Source organism: Scleropages formosus, chromosome 3 (genome assembly GCF_900964775.1).
Source record: "Scleropages formosus chromosome 3, fSclFor1.1, whole genome shotgun sequence".
NCBI lineage: Eukaryota > Metazoa > Chordata > Actinopteri > Osteoglossiformes > Osteoglossidae > Scleropages > Scleropages formosus.
Genome location: NC_041808.1, coordinates 3,564,820 through 3,585,701, shown reverse-complemented (window position 1 = coordinate 3,585,701; position 20,882 = coordinate 3,564,820). Strand labels below are relative to the sequence as shown.

The window sequence follows — 20,882 nt, the reverse complement described above, 5'->3', positions numbered from 1 at the left end:
TGGCACCAACACCCATTTATGGTTTGCAGGAGCCCCCGTCTTCTAAACCTGAGGGTCTCAGTTTCGAAACACCGAAGAGGACACTGGAATTCCTGCCAGGCGAAGCATTTGTCATGAACCTCTTCACAAAAACAACCACCTGTAGGAGCAGTGCGAATCACACATCTCCCCTGAGCGCACGAAGGCATCCAATGCGATGCAAAACACAACGCGTCCGCAGATGGTCCGGTGAAAACAACTGACAATTGAGCTACTGTTTCTTCGCAGCTCTCCCTCACGAACATTGGCCCTAAAAATAATAGTTTCAATTAATACTGGACAGATAAACATGCCAATGGTGGCACCGAAAGCCTGCTTAGGGATGCAACCCTAACGGCACGCAAACCTGGAGAGACGTCCTGAAAAGCTAGAGAGAGGCAGGCACAGATCTTACCTTTAGGAGGACGGTGGTCGCATTGGAGGATCTTCAAAGTCAAGCTGTGCGGAATGAATGAGGAGCCCAGGGGGATGAATGTCCAGACAGCTTGTAAAAGAGTGCGAGAGAGAGGCCTCCGAGATATGGCTCTCGGCTCCACCACAGTCCTCCCGGATGTGGTCTATCCAGGACAGGCCTCAATTCTGTCCTCCCTGGACTGTCAGACTGTGTCTCAGCTTCTTTTTCCCTGTGCAATTCTCTTTAAAACACCCCTTATTTCTCTCTCTCTCTAACACAAACACACAAAACAAGTCTCCCGCCTTTTTGAGCCTTCTGTCTCCCCTTATCTTTTGTAAGAGTCTCTTTCTGCCTTTTTCTCTCTCCTCTTTCTTATACTCACATACAAACAGTAAGCGTCCTCTTTTGCCTCTCGTCTCTCCTTCTCACACTCCGATGTAAACTGAAAGGCACTCTCTCCCCATCGCTCTCTCTCTTTCTGCTTCTCTCATTGTTTCTTCCAGCTCAATGCTGCAGTCAGGCTCCTTCCCATGTGTCTGGCACCAGGAGACAATCCTGTTCTAAAACACTTGTCTTCAGCATCATCGGAATTGCTCTCGAGTGCTGCAGAGTGCACACACCGCTGCGTGCGCCTTCATATTCAATTCTGTCGCCATAACGACAGCTTGGCCACGGCAGCCATGTGCCGGCGGCGCACATTGGGGCTGCAATGCATAGTCGCTCAAAGGAACAACACTTGGACAAGCCCGGACACATGGATCTATATATGCCCCTGACTTGCAATAGACAAAAGGCTGAAATTAAATACAAATATAAATCAATCCTGATATTAAACTGTCAGTGGTTTGAAACTGCAGGCACTGGAGGGTCAACTCAGCACTGGGCTCCTTCATCTGTAAGGCCTACATTGTGTACATTGCGATAGTTTTACTCAGAATGAACAATAACATGTGACCTCACCATAACTCAGAATTTCACCTTGATTATTTTGATATTACTCTCTACCACCACATGAAGATGGAGGGCAGCAGTCACCTTTGCGTATGTTATCATTTCGGCAAGTACGGTTTTTGCCGTGCTTTTCGTATAGTGAGCCTTAGGGCTTGCCATCTAAAGTTAAAGTTGCTTTCCCATTATTTCCATCAATAATTACTTTATTTCCACAGTCCAGGACTCGTGCTAAATGCAACTGCGCTGGTCAAAGATCCCCAAAGACAAGAAACCCAAAGAGTGTGGCTATTGCAGAGAACCTGAGGATCAGTGACTGAGCCCTCATCTTAGCAGTTTTTTGAAGACCACAATGTGTGCAAGAAGAGATGGTCACTTTAGGTCACTTTGTCCCGCATCTACTCTGGGCAGAACAGTGACCATCTAAAACCAATTTATGTACATAAAGAAAACCTAATTCCACTCACCTCTTGCACTTTGTTCCCGCTTCTGTTTTTCAGTCATACATTTAGTCAGTTTAACTGTTTCATCCAGGAAAATGCATACATTTTAGAAGAATCAATCACACCAAGTGCTGCACAATGTACTGTAAGAGCCCTCGTAATCCATCTTTCTCTCTTTAAAGAGCTATCAAAATCAATGCAAAGCATCATTTCTTCTTAATATTTCTCTATCATTTAATTGGCACTACGCAAAGATACAGTGAAATAGTTCTACCTTTTGTATTGCGATGTGATATATATTTTAAATGCCAAAAGGAGATTTGGTTTTTCAAGGTGTTATGAAAATGCAACGCAAGTCAAGAGAAGTAACTACAAATGCACAAGCAGACATGCAATTTTAAAGGAGTCATCACACACACACACATTTTCAGAACCGCTTGTCCCAGACGGGGTCGCGGGGAACCGGAGCCTACCCGGTAACACAGGGCGTAAGGCCGGAGGGGAAAGGGGACACACCCAGGACGGGAAGGAGTCATCAATTTGCAAGTTTTTAAACGTCATTCAGAATTTAAAATTTCTTTAAATTTTTTTAATTTTGATTTTTTTTAAAATTTGAAATTTGATGTTTTTCGAAAAAAAAAACTGTGATGCGCTCCACTGTCTGGTCGCTCCAGCTTGCGGTCTGAAATTCCTAGTTCAACAAACATGCATTTGTATGTGGATAGAGTGAGGACTACATTCTACATCATCAGCGTGAGTGGTTACACTCTAATTATTGAACATGAGAGGGATTTAAGAGCCATGGCATTCGTGCTTCATTTTTACTCACAAGTGTTTTCATCTGCTACTTCCAGAACATTCATGGATGGATGGTTAAAGAGATTAATGAGATTTTTTTGTGGGAGAAAAGGGAACCGGTTTAATAAATTGGTCATTAAATGTGCAGGACAGATTTTAAAATGTTTTTAAAAAGTACTGAGGTCAGCTTGTACAGTCTGACTGTGGAGGTCACTGAATGGTCTGTGTTCAGAGCGAGTGCAAACAAGGACTGTGATCCTCTTTTTACTCTGAAACATGAGAATGTGAGTGTCACCTTCAATAGGTATCATATCCACAAGCACGGGTGTGGTTGTGTTTCACATTTCAAGCCTTTTCAGCGGATCCACTTTAATTAGACTCCCACGTTACAGTTTTGAAGCAACTATCATGAGTGCTGACATCTCCAATGTCACCCCAAGGAGATTTACATTAAGAGTCCAGGGCTTCTCTGCATCGTACGATGTTAATAGGACACGTGGGTTTGACTCTACGTGTGTGTTGCGTCAAGCTGGAAGAGAAGGTCAGAAAGCTGGCTCTCGCCCCTACGGGGAAGTGCGTCATCGAAAATCCTTGGATTTGAGCATCGGGTCTCTTTCCCTTCTTGTTGACAGCCTTTGGGAATGACGAGTGTTCACTGCCACTCTTTTCCATTAACTCTCCGGAACACTGAGAAAATTAAATGGAATTAGGGAGGATGGCAATCCTGCGTATGTGTTACACATTTCTCCACCATTTCTTGTTATAGTACTATACTGCAATTAAAATGACTGTTTTATTAGGCAAAAAACTAAATAAGCTGTAATTAAAGTCTATCTTTGTGGTGGAGTTGGAGAATTTATTCTCCAATTTCTGCCCTTACATGTGACTTTAAACCTGTTCTCACATAACTGATGATACAAAAAATAAAAGAATAAGTGGAAAAAAAGCATCTACAAAATTGAAGTTCAAAGAAGACAAAAGTGAAACATTTGTCCATTTTTAACCGTATAGACAGTGACTGTAATGGAGGCAGTTATGTGTAAAACACTTGCAGCCTGGATGCACAAGCTGAAGGAGCCCTGTCATAGACGACAGCGGCCACATTGATAGTGAAACAGTGACAGTCTCGTGCAACGCTGATGCACAGGCTACAGGAAGTCCATTTAACGGTGCAGAATCGGGGTCATACGTAACACACGGGCCTTTTACACCGAGCTCCGATGGTGCCGTGAACGTACAGTACCGCCAGAACCAAGAAGCCCTGGAACAAATGGCACAGTGTCATCAGGGAGTACTGCTGCCGCTTCAGTCTACGGTCTTATTAAGAATGAATAGTGACGGACTCACATTAATGGGGCCTGCCTATAAATGTCAAACAGAATCAAATTATATTTGGATCTCCAAGAATTACAAACATGGGAAGTAAAGAACCGCAGCTCTTGGTACTAGAGAAGGAAAAAAAAAAACAAACAAATTGAGCAAATCGGTTTTTCCACGTCCTTACAAGGGCCCCAAGTGCTGTCGAACCTCGAAGGCACCTGACTGTTTCCGTGCAAACCTTGGGGTGCGAATGGGCTGCGAGTTGGGAAGATGCGTGTGAGCTGGTGAGCACTGAAGCCCTGGATTCTCCCTGACAACCACAGGGCGACCGCGCCATGCTCGGCTGCGACGCAGCATTGACCCTCATGCCTGCAAGGGCATCTTGCTGGATCGAGCGTGGGACCTCTGGTGCAATGCTTTAGAGCCTTCGCTCACCGCAAACTCGTCCAGAGTCCCAGTGTTCCAGCTGAACATCAGCAGAAGGATCCCAGGACCCAGGCAGGAGCACGTGGGAACAACTTCCTCCACCCCATTCATGTAGCAACACCGCAGTGCAAACCGCTGCTAGTAAAACGGCACAGTCAGTGTACCTGGTCACACTCTAACGACACCTTAATGACAGCGAGGGGACCGTGTGCCCAAAGACTAGCCCCCGAGAGAGTGTCCGCGTCACGCGTGGAAACGGCACCGCGCCGCTTCCAGTCGCTTCGGAGACACGCGAAGTAACGCGTTTTCTCTTAGCGCTGTTTTAATTTATCAACCTTCACATTTTATTACAGTATTAATAATATCCTGCATTTTCGCAGGTTTCGTGCTTTTCATTATTTCCAAACATGATTATTTTTAAGCAGTAATTTTATCAGTTATTTTTTAAAGTTATTCGATTCTTTTCGGATTATCGTTAAGTCGCTTTATTTAAACACGCGCGTCTTTTTATGTGTGTTTCACAGAAAACGCTGCAGCAAAAACGGAGCTTTTTTGTCTCGTTGCAGAGAGAAAAGTGCGCATTTTTTGCGCGGTCAAACCAATGAGACGAGCCTGTTCCTCGCCCGGTCCTCGCAGTATTTCTCTGTGGAACAAGGAGGAACAAGGAGGGACGCCCTGACAGCACTGCGGACAATGCCCCCCGACACGCACACGCAAACACACAGACAAACACGGCGATGCCTCGCGAGTCCGTCTGCACGCGGTTCCGTTCACGCGCCGCGCCGAATTGTTCCCCAGGAAAAGTGCGGGCTACACATCCCTGGAGGACAGGTGGAAGGACACGCGTGGGTGGCACCGGACCGGGGAACGCGCGGCAACACCTGAGAGCTTTGTCCAGCCTCGCGGACGTATTGGCAACATCTCGGGGGCATCACGGATCGAACACACCGTGGACATGTAGTAGATCATGGGCACATGATGGCACATGGTGTCCCGCATCGTTCCGCTAACGAATCGCGCGTGGCCCGCACCTGCGAGCTGCCCCGGTTTCCACATTGATTCAACACAGGGCTCCTGGCTGGGGACAGAAAAAAGGTGAGGGAGGCTCGTCTCCTTACCTGATCGCCGCGGGGACGCGCACAGTCCCAGAGGCGCGCGCTGAGCGATCGGATCCGCACCGATCGGGAGTTATTAGCGAGCGTGTTCTTCTTCTCGTGCTGCAGTCCGGTTCGCAGCGAACACGGCTCTCTCAGAATTGCTGTCGTCCAGCGTGTGTTTGCCTCTCCGGTGTGTGTGCGCTTTTCCAGCAAGACACTTCTCTCCCAGGCGGTGACGCCTCTTCATCACTACAACACACACACACACACACAAAACCCAACATCCTATCATCATCTCATCTGTCAGCACGTCCCTAACCGCCGCAACTCCCGCAAGACACACTCCATCCATTCATCACACTTTTTTTATCGCGAAGAGCACTTTTCTACACCTTAGTCTCGAGCAAATGTTTATTATTATTATTATCATCAATAATAATACTAATACTTTTGTGCACGAAACATACATACGTGAAACACACGTTCAGGGCACTGAAACGCACATGAGCGTAAATACATTTTACAGCAAGTGTGTCGGAGGAAAGCGGGAGGCATTCTTTGAGTTGCTGCGTGGTAAATGTTTAATAAGTTGCGCTGTTTTCTGGAAGGTTGCGAGATAAGCACACCACCCCCAGCCCTCCACCCCGGACCCGGGTCCAAATTCCGCACTTCTGTCCACAGATGTGTGCGCTTGTCTAAACACACCGCTTCCTGAGTGACACGTGTCACAAAAAACACTTCTATCACACAAGAAGCCGTACAAGGCAACAACTATTTACACCATGACAGGGAATGACACGGCCAGTCACAAGTGCTGGAGATGTCAATATGGACAACGAAGTCCACCAACACTAATACCTCCCTACTTCGGAAATCACTCCGGCTGTTTATTTCACTTGGTTTGCAATGTTATCTGCACAGATCCTTTCCTTATAAACAGTCTCGTTACAGTCGATTAAGAGCAGATGCCACGTGTGATTTCTCCTTTGTAATCTGGGTAAACTCGTTCTTTGGGGGTGGAGGTGTCCTCGGGCCAGGCGCCTCTTCCTCAGTCATCAGGTCCTCAGGCAGAGGCTGCCAGTAATTATACAGTACAGTCCAGCCTGGGGTGTGTGTGTGTGTGTGTGTGTGTGTGTGTGTGTGTGTGTAGGGGGGGGGGGGGGTTAGTAAAATTAAACAAGTGCGTCTCCTAGTGGCACAAGTGCTCACAAGTATCAAAATAGACAAAGGAAGCATGAAGGTCCCTGGTTGTAAAGAGAAGGCAGTACGTTCGCCTTGGTATTTATTATGACCTTACTCAAAGGAGTAATAATGATTCCCTTACCGACATGGCAGTTGCATAAATTTGCTAAAAAGCATAAGTGTTATACTACCAGGGGGTGCGGTGGCGCAGTGGGTTGGCCCACAGTCCTGCTCTTCGGTGGGTCTGGGGTTCGAGTCCCGCTTGGGGTGCTTTGCGACGGACTGGCGTCCCGTCCTGGGTGTGTCCCCTCCCCCTTCAGCCTTATGCCCTGAGTTGCCGGGTTAGGCTCCTGTGACCCTGTATGGGACAAGCGGTTCTGAAAATGTGTGTGTGTGTTACACTACCCAGAAAATACTTTTACAATGTCAGGAAAAAAAAGGAATTTTTGCAACTCGAAGCAAACAAAAAACAGTACCTCCGGGTGCATGGACTTGTGAGGTTGCAGCTGCCACCTGGTGTAGATCCTGGTGACCAGTTCCATCACCTGCAGAACTGGAGCCAACCAAAGGGAAGGAGGAAGAGGACAATGAGCTTCAAAGGCCTGCGCCATCTCAGCGGAAATAGAGCTCAAGAGGAGACGGGCCCAGTGGCCCACCTGTCTCCTATAGAGCCACTTCCCACTCTCCCTGATGTCACAGGTGATGTGCTTCTCCTTTGCACAGAGTGCAAGTAGCTCGGTCTGTGAATGGTATTATGAGTAACAGAAGAGATAATGACAATAACCATAAAAATGCTGTGTGAGAACACCAATGCTGAGGCCAAGCGCTGACTGTCTGAATAGAAGGACGAGCGCAAACGAAACAATTAATCATGTATGAAGAAAGACAGAAATGTCCAGCTCTACTCCATGGATCTGGTAGAAAAGCAATAAGTGCAGGGACCTAACAGGCCGGGTGCAAATGTCTGAAGAGATGTTACTAGTGTTACTGCAGCACTTAAAAAAGGAGTAACCATTAACTAGCTGCATGAATACATCATATTGTTTGAATCTAATAAAAACACATTCACTGCTTGTTGTCCCTATACAGAAAACACAATAGTACCAAACAAATGCTCATCATTTAAGGTCCCACCCCGGAACCAAGGAATCCTGTCTGACGCATAATTATTCTTTTGCAATGAAATTGCTGTTGCCCTTAATGAAAAGGACCTGTCCCAGAGGCCTTTTCTTTTCACTCGTCTTGGCAGAGGTTTCCATGTTGCCGTTTGGCGGAGCAAGCTCCTGTTATTCTGGCCTAAAGGGCAGCCATTGTTTCTGTATCTCTGGCTCGAGAATTGCCATCAACAACGAATCTGTGTCACCCGTGGAATTCAAACACACAAAGAAGCTGAAAGAACCAGTACTGAGCAGAAGTCAGCTGAGTTTAGAGATTCAGCCTTAAATATTATTAAAAATGTGAGTACGGCCCCAGTGACAGCAAAACGATAAAAGCTCTGTTTTATTACTTCTGGTCAAGGATGGCCCTCCTTCGTGACTCATAATTGTGGTGGTTGATATGACTGTGGCAGTTTCCAAAAAGAAAAATCATATGATCTACCTTCTAGTTAGAAAGAAGAGACTCAAAATTTGTGACTTTGCTGGTGAACACCAGCAGGCTGGAGCAGATGTAAAAGGCCTAAGAAAAAGAATACTATTAAGAATTGTGGACACAACAAAAATGGTCAAGGCTCAAAGTGGCTAAATTTACCAGCAGAGTACTTAGATACGTCCTGCAGTGGTATATTTCGAAGAAGATATAACAAGAGTCAAACCCACAACTTTTAAGTTACAAGTCAATGCCTTTAAAGACTACAGGACTTGCCACCTTAAGTGGCAGAAGTTCATTTACGTGGCGGCATAGTGCTGCAGTAGAAAGCGATGGTGCCTCGCAGCGCCTGGGCCATAGGTTCAGACTTGGACGTGAATCCAGCTAAGTTTGTGTGGAGCTTGCAAGCTGTTTGTGTGGGTTTCTTTCCAGAATCCAGTGACGTGTTTCGCATGAATTGGTCGCTTCGAATTGATTGGAGGGGGTGTGGTGGCGCAGCGGGTTTGGCCGGGTCCTGCTCTCTGGTGGGTCTGGGGTTCAAGTCTTGCTCGGGCTGCCTTGCAACGGACTGGCATCCCGTCCTAGGTGTGTCCCCTCCCCCTCCAGCACCGCGCACTGCATAGCCAAGTTAGGCTCCGATGTGCCCCAACCCCACTCAGGACAAACGACTTCAGCCTGTGTGTGTGTGCGAGAGAGTAACTTGCCCAACTATGGGGTGGTGTCTCCTTGTTGAAGTACTCTACCTCACACCCTATGCTTCTAGGACGGGCTCCAGACCACTATAACTTTACAGTACACAAGTGGTTATTGATTACGGATGATCACCCAGAAGCTGTATCTCTCTTTCCTACATTTAAGAAACACGCTTTTAAACCACTGCACATTATTATGCTTCCTTGTATAATGACAAATCGTACAGTTTGCTTTTAAGTGAAACTGAGCAGTGGCCCACTTCTACTGACCTGGTGTGCTGCCATATTCACTTGAAAAATATCACATGCAGGTCTGTAGGTGCAACAGCCAACTAGAATTTTGTAAATAACTGACATGCTGAACTGCTGTCTGAGTTTCCTGTTAAACAAAGATGGACAATTACTCTCCTCCCAAAGTAACACCAACGTACAGACTTTAAAGAAATGTAGCTGCTAATAAAAGGCTGCAACCAATTCAGTCTTTCTTTTTCAAGTTTCACACCAGTGCAGCTGGTATCATGTCTGAGCGATGAATGTAGATAATCGGCACCATCTGGGGACTAATTACCACCACTATGAGTGTTTTCAAATCCCTCTTGTTTTCTTCACTGACCTTCTGTGCTGGTTATGAGGCAGCAAGTCAAGAAGCCAGCGCAGACTGTAGGGATGATCAGTCAGGTCAACTAGAATCGGGCACATGTCAGGCAGCTAAAGAACAAAGTTGACACACCACTGACTAGGGTACACATGAGTTACTGGAACACCTCCACAATGACAGGAGTGAGTCTGAAACTGTAGCGTGTGTTGGGACCCTCCTTGCCTGAGTGTCCCATTCCCTCACGTTGTGGACAAGGATGTGCACCAGCTGCTAAAATTCCTCCGTGGGCAGCGTCCGTAGGCGCGTGTCCGGGCTGAGCTGGCGACTCGTGTCCAGCAGCAGCAGCAGATCCTGGCCGCTGTAGGCCTTGGGGCAGAGCAGTGTGCACAGTACCAGCTACTGGGATGCAAATGGAGACACACAGGTACTCAGATTCCCACAGACACACAAACACACGCAGATGTCCAGTGATTTCTTGAGTTCCTGATCTAATAAAATGACCAATGAATGTCATTATAACTAAGTTCAGTTTTGATAACTCCTAAAGACTCACGGTGAGCGCACAACTCTGCTTCAGACAGTGGAACCTCAGTCATCTTGACCATATTCTGCAAGGTGTGATCTGTAAAAGTACTGTTCTCCAGCAAGTGTGTGATTGCAATCAAAGGCAGAGCATGGTTGACCACAAGATCTCTGCAGGAAGGGTCAAGGCATAAGCAGGTGGGTCAGAAAAATTATCCATCTTGACCCAGGATGGCGGTCTTTGTTAAGTCCCACGTAAAGATGTGTTAATAATAATATTCTTTAACGTGAGAGCTACAAAGTAGTTCAGCATGTGAAAGATAGACCCTTACACAAATTTCAATACTAAATATTCCTGAATTAAACACAATAAAACACAATAAGCTTCTCCCTCCTCCGTGAACCGCCACCTTACCGTGGTGGAGGGGTTTGAGTGCCTGAATGAGTCCAGGAGCTATGTTGTCTGGGGCTATATGCCCCTGGTAGGGTCTCCCATGGCAGACAGGTCCTGGATGACAGACGAGACAAAGCGCGGTTCAAAAACCCCTTATGACGGAAAAATCAAGGCTTTCGTTTACCCCGCCCGGTATGGGGTCACCGGGGCCCCACCCTGGAACCAGGCCTGGGGGGGGGGGCTCGCATGCGAGCGCCTGGTGGCCAGGTCTATGCCCACGGGGCCTGGCCGGGCTCAGCCCGAAGCCACGACGTGGAGCCGCTCTTCGGTGGGCTCACCACCTGCCGGAGAAACCGTAAGGGGCCGGTGCATTGTGATTTGGGTGGTGGTCGGGGCCGAGTGCCCGGCCAACCCAAACCTCGGGCGCCAACTCTGGTTTTTGGGACTTGGAATGTCACCTCACTGGCGGGGAAGGAGCCTGAGCTGGTGCGGGAAGTTGAGAGATACCGTCTAGATATAGTCGGGCTCACTTCCACTCACAGCTTGGGTTCTGGAACCACTCTTCTTGATCAAGGGTGGACTCCCACTATTCTGGCGTTGCCCAAGGTGAGAGGCGGCGGGCGGGTGTGGGCTTATTAATAGCCCCCCAGTTCAGCCGCCATGTGTTGGAGTCTACCCCGGTGAATGAGAGGGTCGTCTCCCTACGCCTTCGGGTCAGGGAACGGTCTCTCACTGTCGTTTGTGCTTATGCGCCTAGCGGCAGTGTAGAGTACCCGGCCTTTTTAGAGTCCCTGGGGGGCGTGCTGGAAAGCGCTCCCACTGGGGACTCTGTCGTTCTACTGGGGGACTTTAACGCCCACGTGGGCAGCGACAGTGATACCTGGAGGGGCGTGATTGGGAGGAACGGCCTCCCTGATCTGAACCCGAGCGGTGAGTTGTTATTGGATTTCTGTGCTAGTCGCGGTTTATCCATAACGAACACCATGTTCATGCATAAGGGTGTCCATCAGTGCACTTGGCACCAGGACACCCTAGGTCGGAGGTCGATGATCGACTTTGTAGTCGTTTCTTCTGACCTTCGGCCATATGTCTTGGACACTCGGGTGAAGAGAGGGGCTGAGCTGTCAACTGATCACCACCTGGTGGTGAGTTGGATTCGATGGCGGGGGAAAAAGCTGAACAGACCTGGCAGGCCCAAACGCATAGTGAGGGTCTGTTGGGAACGTTTGGCGGAGGCCCCTGTCAGAGAGGTCTTCAACTCCCACCTCCGACAGAGCTTCAACCAGGTCCCGAGGGAGGTGGGGGACATTGAGTCTGAATGGACTATGTTCCGTGCCTCCATTGTCGGGGCGGCGGTTCGGAGCTGCGGCCATAAGGTCTCTGGCGCCTGTCGCGGCGGCAATCCCCGAACACGGTGGTGGACACCGGAAGTAAGGGATGCCGTCAAGCTGAAGAAGGAGTTCTATTGGGCCTGGCTGGCTCATGGGACTCCTGAAGCAGCTGACAGGTACCGACGGGCCAAACGGAGCGCGGCTCTGGCAGTCGCCGCGGCAAAAACTCGGGCTTGGGAGGAGTTCGGTGAGGCCATGGAGGAAGACTTTCGGTCGGCCTCAAAGAGATTCTGGCAAACTGTCCGGCGACTCAGAGGGGGGAAGCGGTGTTCCACGAACACTGTTTACAGTGGAAGTGGTGCGCTGCTAACCTCAGCTGAGGATGTTCTCGGGCGGTGGAAGGAGTACTTTGAGGATCTCCTCAATCCCTCCGACACGCCATCCGTAGAGGAAGCTGAGGCTGGGGACTTGGAGGGGGACTCGTCCATTACCCTGGCTGAAGTTGCTGAGGTAGTCAAAAAACTCCTCGGTGGCAAGGCTCCGGGGGTGGATGAGATCCGCCCCGAGTTTCTCAAGTCTCTGGATGTTGTGGGGCTGTCTTGGCTGACACGCCTCTGCAGCATCGCGTGGAGTTCAGGAACGGTGCCTCTGGACTGGCAGACCGGGGTGGTGGTCCCTCTTTTTAAGAAGGGGGACCGGAGATTGTGTTCCAACTACAGGGGGATCACACTCCTTAGCCTCCCTGGGAAAGTCTATGCCAGGGTACTGGAAAGGAGAATCCGACCGATAGTCGAACCTCGGATTCAGGAGGAGCAATGCGGTTTTCGCCCTGGCCGTGGAACACTGGACCAGCTCTATACCCTCACTAGGGTGCTGGAGGGTTCGTGGGAGTTTGCCCAACCAGTCCACATGTGTTTTGTGGACCTGGAGAAGACATTCGACCGTGTCCCTCGTGGCATCCTGTGGGGGGTACTTCGGGATTATGGGGTTCGGGGCTTGTTGCTACGGGCTGTTCGTTCCCTGTATGACCGGAGCAGGAGCTTGGTTCGCATTGCCGGCAGTAAGTCAGACCTGTTCCCGGTGCATGTTGGACTCCGCCAGGGCTGCCCTTTGTCACCGATTCTGTTCATTATCTTTATGGACAGAATTTCTAGGCGCAGTCAGGGAACGGAGGGTGTCTGTTTTGGTGGCCGCGAGATCTCGTCTCTGCTTTTTGCGGACGATGTGGTCCTGTTGGCTTCATCAAGTCAAGACTTGCAGCGTGCACTGGGGAGGTTTGCAGCCGAGTGCGAAGCGGCGGGGATGAGAATCAGCACCTCCAAATCCGAGGCCATGGTTCTCAGTCGGAAAAAGGTGGATTGCCCCCTCCGGGTTAGGGGGGAGTTGCTCCCTCAAGTGGAGGAGTTTAAGTATCTCGGGGTCTTGTTCACGAGTGAGGGAAAAATGGAGCGGCAGGTTGACAGACGGATCGGTGCGGCGTCCGCAGTAGTGCGGTCATTGTACCGGTCTGTTGTGGTGAAGAGGGAGCTGAGTCGTAAGGCGAAGCTCTCAATTTACCGGTCGATCTACGTTCCTACCCTCACCTATGGTCATGAACTCTGGATCATGACCGAAAGAATGAGATCGCGGATACAAGCGGCAGAAATGAGTTTCCTCCGCAGAGTGGCTGGGCGCACCCTTAGGGATAGGGTGAGGAGCTCAGTCACCCGGGAGGAGCTCGGAGTAGAGCCGCTGCTCCTCCGCATCGAGAGGAGCCAGTTGAGGTGGCTTGGGCATCTGTTCCGGATGCCTCCTGGACGCCTCCCTGGGGAGGTGTTCTGGGCTTGTCCCACTGGGAGGAGGCCTCGGGGCAGACCCAGGACACGTTGGAGAGACTATGTCTCCCGGCTGGCCTGGGAACGCCTTGGGGTTCCCCCAGAGGAACTGGAGGAGGTGTGCAGGGAGAGGGAAGTCTGGAGGACTCTGCTCGGACTGCTGCCCCCGCGACCCGGCCCCGGATAAAAGCGGAGGAAGATGGATGGATGGATGGAATAAGCTTCTCCCACTATAACGACTTTTGCTGAAAAAGTGCAGTCCCCCCACATAGCCCACAGGGGGAGCTACTCACATAAAGGTACTTTCAGACAACAGAGGTTGGAGGATCCCCTTAAGAAACAGGGTGGTGGAAGAGAATCCCATGTTGAAGAAGATGAGCGACACATCACACACACTGGGGATCCACACCTCAAGCCCTCTCCTCTGGTTCACTGCTAAACAGATGCACCATGCAGGTGAGTGCAGAAAAGAGTGCAAAGTGTAGTAAGTAGTGTGGTGGTGGACACATTCGCTCACTGTCCTGTGACAAAGACACCCCTTGGAAAAGTATTGTTGCAGTAGGCATTGGCCCTCTGAGCACACCGAGCTGTTGTTGTGTCGATGCCCTGAATATACCTCACCAGCTTCCATGGATCCAAAAAAAGGCGATGGCCTCTATGGAACGAAGGACCTAAGGTTCGTCCACAGTGTGTGAGTGACAGAGAGTGTGTGTGTTCCACTGATGTATGGACGAGTGACCCATTGTAAGTAGCGTATCTAGCAGTGTAAGTCACCTTAGTGAATAAAGTGTGTGGGCTGGTAACACTACATAGAGTTCACTGGAAGTTGCTTTGGAGAAAAGCATCTGCTGAGTAAATGAATGTAAGAGTGTGTGCTGGTGTTTCATCTACTTGTCTTTGTGTCACTGCATATATCCAGGCACATGCATGTCATGTTAATCTGCCTGTGAGTGTGCCTCTGTTCATACAGTATTATCTTCAGAAAATATTCACATTTCATCAAACTTTTTCATGCTTTGTTCTGTTTTACCTCAAAAACTTGCCACATGGATAATGGAGATAAATTTTTCCTCTTTCACTAACACAGTAACCAACATATTTATTACGCACAAAATATTCAGCGCAATGAATCACAATACAATGCAAATGTAAGCTGCCACACCCACAACCTCGGTGCAACTCAGCGCACCTGTGGATGATCATGGAGAGGGAGCATAAAAGGACGGCACCGGACCAAGTCGCGGAACCTCATTGAGCCATCCGTTCATCGGCTTCGGATTCTTCCGGTATTGACGTCTGCTCATCGGTGGCCCTCGCTACGACAACAACACATTCTGTCTGTCGATTCTGTATAGAACAACAGCATGCAATCGTACTTCGGTCTGCATCACCCTGGTGAACATGACATAAACACACTATAGATGTGCTTTTGCCATCAGTTACAGCTCTGAATCTTGCTGCATGTCCATATGAGACTTGTACGTTTTGGTTTTTGGAATTTTAGCAGATTCCTCCATGTTAGTTTGGAAAGACAATGATATTCAATTCAATATGTCAGTGATATTCACATGAACATTGATTTGATGTTATGATCATGACAACTGAAATTTAATTGAAAAATTACCATCTCAGTGCATTCAATTCACTATACAAATAAAAAAAAATAAAATTACATATTTACTACATATTTTTAAATTAGTTTTTAATATTGCAATTTAAGGTCCTTTTGTATTTTCCTTTTTTGTATTTGACTGAAAAAAGATTTACCAAACATTTTTAATGGCATGTTTAATTGGGAACTCAGTCCCTATTAACTATTTTAATACCTAATGTTTGTTGTCTATTCTATCTGACAATAATGAAGCATGCCTGTTTCACCTCCTATAAAAACACCACTTCAAATAAAATTAGTAGGATTCAGACCGAATATTTTTGTTGTGGGGTCAGATTTATCAATTCTAACAGCCAGAATATTTACCTGTAGAAAAACACTAGTAAATATATGCATCAGCAAATGGAGATAAATTCAATTCATTAAACTTTTTTTTTTTTACATTTTGTTCTTTATTTTTACCAGTCACTGAATATATGCATTGCCATGTTCCGTATTCGGTTTAGCAAGGATGGACCAAAGTGCAAGACGAACAGGACGTTTTTTAGGGAAATCCACATACGTTGTCGCAGACAGGCAAAGGTCACCGAGGGGCATACGTCGTTCAGAGGGGTGATCCAAGAAGCGAAGTCGGTAGGGAGGCACGGAGTCGGTGAACCGGGAAGCCAAGTAGGTAGACGGGAACTGGGATTGGGGAACAAGGAACAGGGAACAGGGAAACCGGGCGAGGAGCGGGGTAGGTAGTAGCGCAGGTGTCTCGTGAGGACGGAGGCGAACAAGGTTCCGCGTTAGACTTGGTTCTGGCGTTGCCTTTCATGCCCCCGTCCTGACTGGTTCCCAGGTGCGGCTCGCTGTGCCGGTCGTGCTGACATGGCTTGCATAACCTTGTTGTATCCTTGTTTTATTTCTAAGCTCTTTCCTACGATAAGTAACTACATCATGTGATGGTCCAGCGAGTTATCTCATTTGGCTATGAAGTGCTAAACATTTTGATTTTTCAGCAGTCCTTAAGAGGCCTTACATTACCCCTGCTCCTACAAAGCATCCACATCGGTCATCTTCCTCAGACTTGTTCAGTTTCAAGAGGTCTTCGTTGCAGACATGAAGGAACTCCCTTGTCTTGTTCTTCCTTTGAAAACAGCCAGCAAGCAAAGTAAAATCTGTCAGAGGAAAATTATTTCCAATAGCCACAATAACATTGCCATAGGGCTGACATCTAATCTCTGGTTTGATTGTTTTAAGCTAATTTCACATTAGTATGATTCAAAGGTTTCGGGTCTTTCTCCTCACTATTTGAAGGGTCACACTGTAATGTTTTGTAAGAGATGCTGTTTAATAAATTCATATTTAATGTAAAAATGATGACGATTCATGAGAATATATGAAGAATCAATTACCATGTGGTAAGGGGGCTCAAAACTTCTTTCGCTGCTACAAATACAACCTTTCCCACCCACTCCCAATACATCTGGTGACATTACTCATGCTTTACAAGAAACAAGTCCAGTGTTTTTCCACCAGGGGCCAAGACACGTATGCACTTTCCCCCAACAATGAAGACAGTCATACAGGAAAATGCTTGTTAGGAAAAAAAAAAACAAATATTATCCACGCCATTACCACGGTTTATCTATCCCACCAGTGTGTCTGCAAAATACCACCATTTCAATTACTCAGTTCAGCTGTCCTGCTATTTTAAATTTATCTCTGCTTCCTAGAGATTCTTTGCTATGCAGCACCCAAAATATTTTTGTTAAGACCCTTTGCTCTGTGTAAAATGAGTCAATCTGATTGAAGGAGCTACTATTTTATTACTATTTCTCATTACTGTCACCAGAATATCAGGCCACTAAGGACATTTACGTTTTGACATGCCAGTAGATGCTTACGAGTAGGGTAGTAGGGGCCTACAAGTTGACCTCTTGGTGGTTAGACGAACTTTCCCAATATGCACTACTAGCTAATTTAACCATTTTGATGAATGATACATTACTAATTAATGATGAAATCAGGTGTTGCATCACTGGTGTCATACATTCCTTTTTTGTTATTTCTCTTTCACCATTTATTCAAGTGTGTTTTTGAAATTATAAGGTACGGCTCTGTTTGCTGATGACTGAAAAGAAAAGTAAGATAACATTGTTCTGACGTAAATGGTTCAGGTTCACCCACAGCGTGTGAGTGACACAGAGAGAGTGTGTTTCACTGATGTATGCATGAGTGACCCGTTGTAAGTAGTGTATCTAGCAGTGTAAGTCATCTTGGTGAATAATGTGTGTGGACTGATAGTAACACTACACAGTATCCACTTTAAGTCGCTTTGGAGAAAACCGTCTGCTAAGTGAATAAATGTAAATGTTTTAGATACTTTAGACATTCTGTCCAGGTGACGTAAGACTTACCGGAGAGGTGTTTGTCACATCCTCTGAGAGGCGCCCCACTTTGGCAGCAACGACGGTTCTACGGAGGGGACATGATGTCTTGCAGGGAAAGAAATGGCTCATCTTCACTGTCACTGTTATTCACCGCTTTACCCCTTACCAGGTTCCATTCCACACCACTAGATGGACCATCAAGCAATCCTGCGGTCCCAGATTTCTTCACAGGAAAGGGAGGTTACGCTGGGCCTCTCAATCACATTCAGTTACCTCTCTTCAGTGCTACCTCTTGAGTGTCTGGGTGGCAGGGAACTGGCCCATGAAATGCCCCCTTGCTAATGTGTTGATCTTCAGGGTAAAAGGTCCAGGTTAAAGGAACTCAACAGCTGACGCGTGGAAGTGAGCGGCAGGATTTTGGGCTCATGATTACCCTTTGCATCCTGAATAATCATATCGCCAGAAAATCTTTTGCACCAGGACGCCTGAGGGAGTCGGTAACTTCAAGCTTGATGCGTCATATATCTGTGGAGCACTCTTCAGCCTCAGTACTCCGCAGTCACAGTACCTGAATAATATACAATGTACAAAAGAGGGCAGTGTCCTGTCTTTAGGCAATTTTGATGTCACAGGAAAAGCCTTTTTATACCGTTACATCTTCATTGCTGCACTCAACGTACTCTCCATAGTAAATTGTGAACTGCAAAAGATCACACAGAAGGTACTGGTCATTATGATGCAGGTTCAAGCTAATTTTCAAAATTGCTAATTTTTGAGTTTTGTAATTTTCAAAATCTAATAGCTTTAAAAAAATGAAACAATTAACCCTGTAAATGTATTGTAATAAACTGTTCTAATTATTCAGAAAATACCAGAAAAGAAACATTTTATTGTTGAACACAAAACACTGACATGCTGTCAGCATCAAAATAACTTACAAAAATGAGTATTAAATACCGTTACCTGTATTATTAACAATGCACACTGAAATATTATTTTTTAATTTATTTTTTTAGGTTTCAAAATCACAGAATTCTGTAATTATTTTAATTCCAAGAGGATTTTTGAGAAATCAACATTTGACAAATTGATATGGATTTCATTGTGGTTCTGCAGGATGTTCATATATTTTGATCACTAGAACAGGACATAATAACATGTTTCATTATGGTCCAAATAATTTTTCTTTACTGTATATTGCTAATAATTGTAAGAAGAATGAACTCCAGATACAATCTAACAGTAGCCCTTGGGTTTAATGGATTCCTGTTTACACTTACATTTTAATAACCTGGGGATCCAAGATGCCATTTACCAACATTATAATCACTTGTTAAACACTGACTTACAAATTGTTACTTTCTAGAATGCCCAGGAGGGGTGGGCAACCACTGGCCCGTGGACCCCCAGAGGTTTTTTTTCTCCCTCAACCTTCAGTTGGGAGTTTTTGTTCTTTTCCCCGGTGGCAAGTAGGTATACTTATAGCTCTATCATAAGTTCTTCATTATGGTAGCCATTAGTTGACTGTCTTCTTTGTCTGTATCAATTTTTCTTGCTGTATGGCTGTGTTAAAGCGCTCTGTGTCACTGCGTGAGAAGAGCGCTCTTTAAAAAATAAAAATAATAATAATAATAATAATAATAAATGTAAACAGGAAGCCATTAAATCCCAGGACTGCCATACGACATGACAGAAAATTATTATTAGATTCTTAATAGAAATACAATGTGATTATAGGATCATACAGGGCAGTCTGAAAAAACCAAAATCCACTGCATTTCTTCAGACATCCCAAAATGTTTAAATTACTGTCTCACCGTTTTTTCCTGAGGTAAAAATTCTTTGTTTTCTGTAATATGTGTGAAATAATTGTGTAATAACAGTTTATGATGGCGATCCAGCCGCTTCAGATTAAGTATGTCAGCTGCTAATCATGGTTTTAAAATGATTTTCGAGTTTGTCTATAAATAATTTTTCCAGACGGAGAATTTTTCAGCTTCACTACAACTTAGAGGTGAGGAAGAAATAAAATTCGTGTTATCGGTAATTACAGTCATTTTTCTGCACCCATGTTATTTCAATAGGAATGACAATACTGAATTAAATATGTTAAATGTAAAAGTCGAGTAGAAACGGGCCGCCTCAGTTTGTAAATTTACTTCAAAAACAGGGCCGTAACTATCCAGCAATGCAAGTAGCCCTGCGTCACGAATAAATTAGTAATTGGTAATTAGTAAAAAAAAAAAAAAAAAAAAAAATTCAGTTAACCGGTGACGATGTCAGTTTTGTTGACTTAACTCTGTTAATTATTTCTGTAATACATGAGATATATAACGAACCACGGAGTGCCCGACGTTCCCGCCTTTCGCGGCGCACCGGAAGTCTCGTAAGTGGGCGCGCGGTCACCGAGGGTTTTTTTTTAAATTTTATTGTGAAACAAATCACACACAATACCAGAACATTAATTCAGAATAGTCAACCTAGCCAGAGGGAATTTTTTTTTTTTTTTTTTAAAAAAAAAAGAAATTATAAAACACTCCAATAACCAAATATTACATCAAGTTCAAGACCTTAAAAATATCACAATAAGAAACAGTCTTAATAGCCTTCTTATTATCACATTCCTTAATGATAGTGGGTCACCGAGGGTACTCGTGCCGCTGGAAGTGGAGCTCAACGTATGCCAGCGTCTCCTCGCGAGGGGAGTCTGTCTCACGACGCTGCGAAAAAGATTATATTTACTCCTTGTAATTTTTTTTCTTTCAAACTTTCTTATGTTTTACATTGTGTAAAGGTACGCACATCCGGCGTGAGTTAAATACCACGAGGGGGCCCCTTTATCTTAGCTTTAATGCAGAAAGGGTTTCGTAATACGTCCACATCACACATCTTCTTGAAAAGAAAATTTCCAGGAACTTCAAAACACTGACATGTTGATCCCCTTGAGTTTTATCCTTCATAACCCTCCCGTCCTCATCATTTCCTCAGGAGGAAACAGCGTGCCTACCGCAGTCTTTGTCCACGCTCCGCTGCATTCACCATGGACAGGACACCGGTCAGAGGTCCCGGTCAACCTCCCTGACCACTTATTTGAACTTGCGCTGTCCTTCAAAACTTTCTTCTGCTGTCTTGTGTTACCAACATCCCAGTCATGTTGCAATGAAATTAGTCATACAAGGCAGACACCATGAGACCATTGCAAGTTGAACTGGAATTTTTTGTAACACTATCCTGTGTTTTGACCTCAGTTTTTTTCCTATCCAAATTCTTTACACCCAGACATTTAAATGCTGACATTGTTGTACGTGTG

General features: G+C 46.2%; 1 protein-coding gene across 4 annotated transcripts in view; it reads right to left on the bottom strand.

Moving 5' to 3' along the window:
• The window catches only part of sema4gb (sema domain, immunoglobulin domain (Ig), transmembrane domain (TM) and short cytoplasmic domain, (semaphorin) 4Gb), a 35,237-nt gene extending 28,860 nt beyond the window's left edge, over nt 1–6,377 (bottom strand). Inside the window, exons 1-2 of one of the 4 annotated variants that reach the window (XM_018736454.2) lie at nt 6,324–6,377; nt 5,487–5,714 (exon numbers count right to left, since the gene is read on the bottom strand). The gene's annotated coding sequence lies outside the window, so the exon portion shown is untranslated. Of the gene's footprint in view, nt 1–433; nt 1,044–5,486; nt 5,715–5,936; nt 6,285–6,323 lie in introns of those variants that run through there. The other 3 variants (XM_029250388.1, XM_029250389.1, XM_029250390.1) reach the window with 3 other exon arrangements.
• Nucleotides 6,378–20,882: the final 14,505 nt, after the last annotated feature.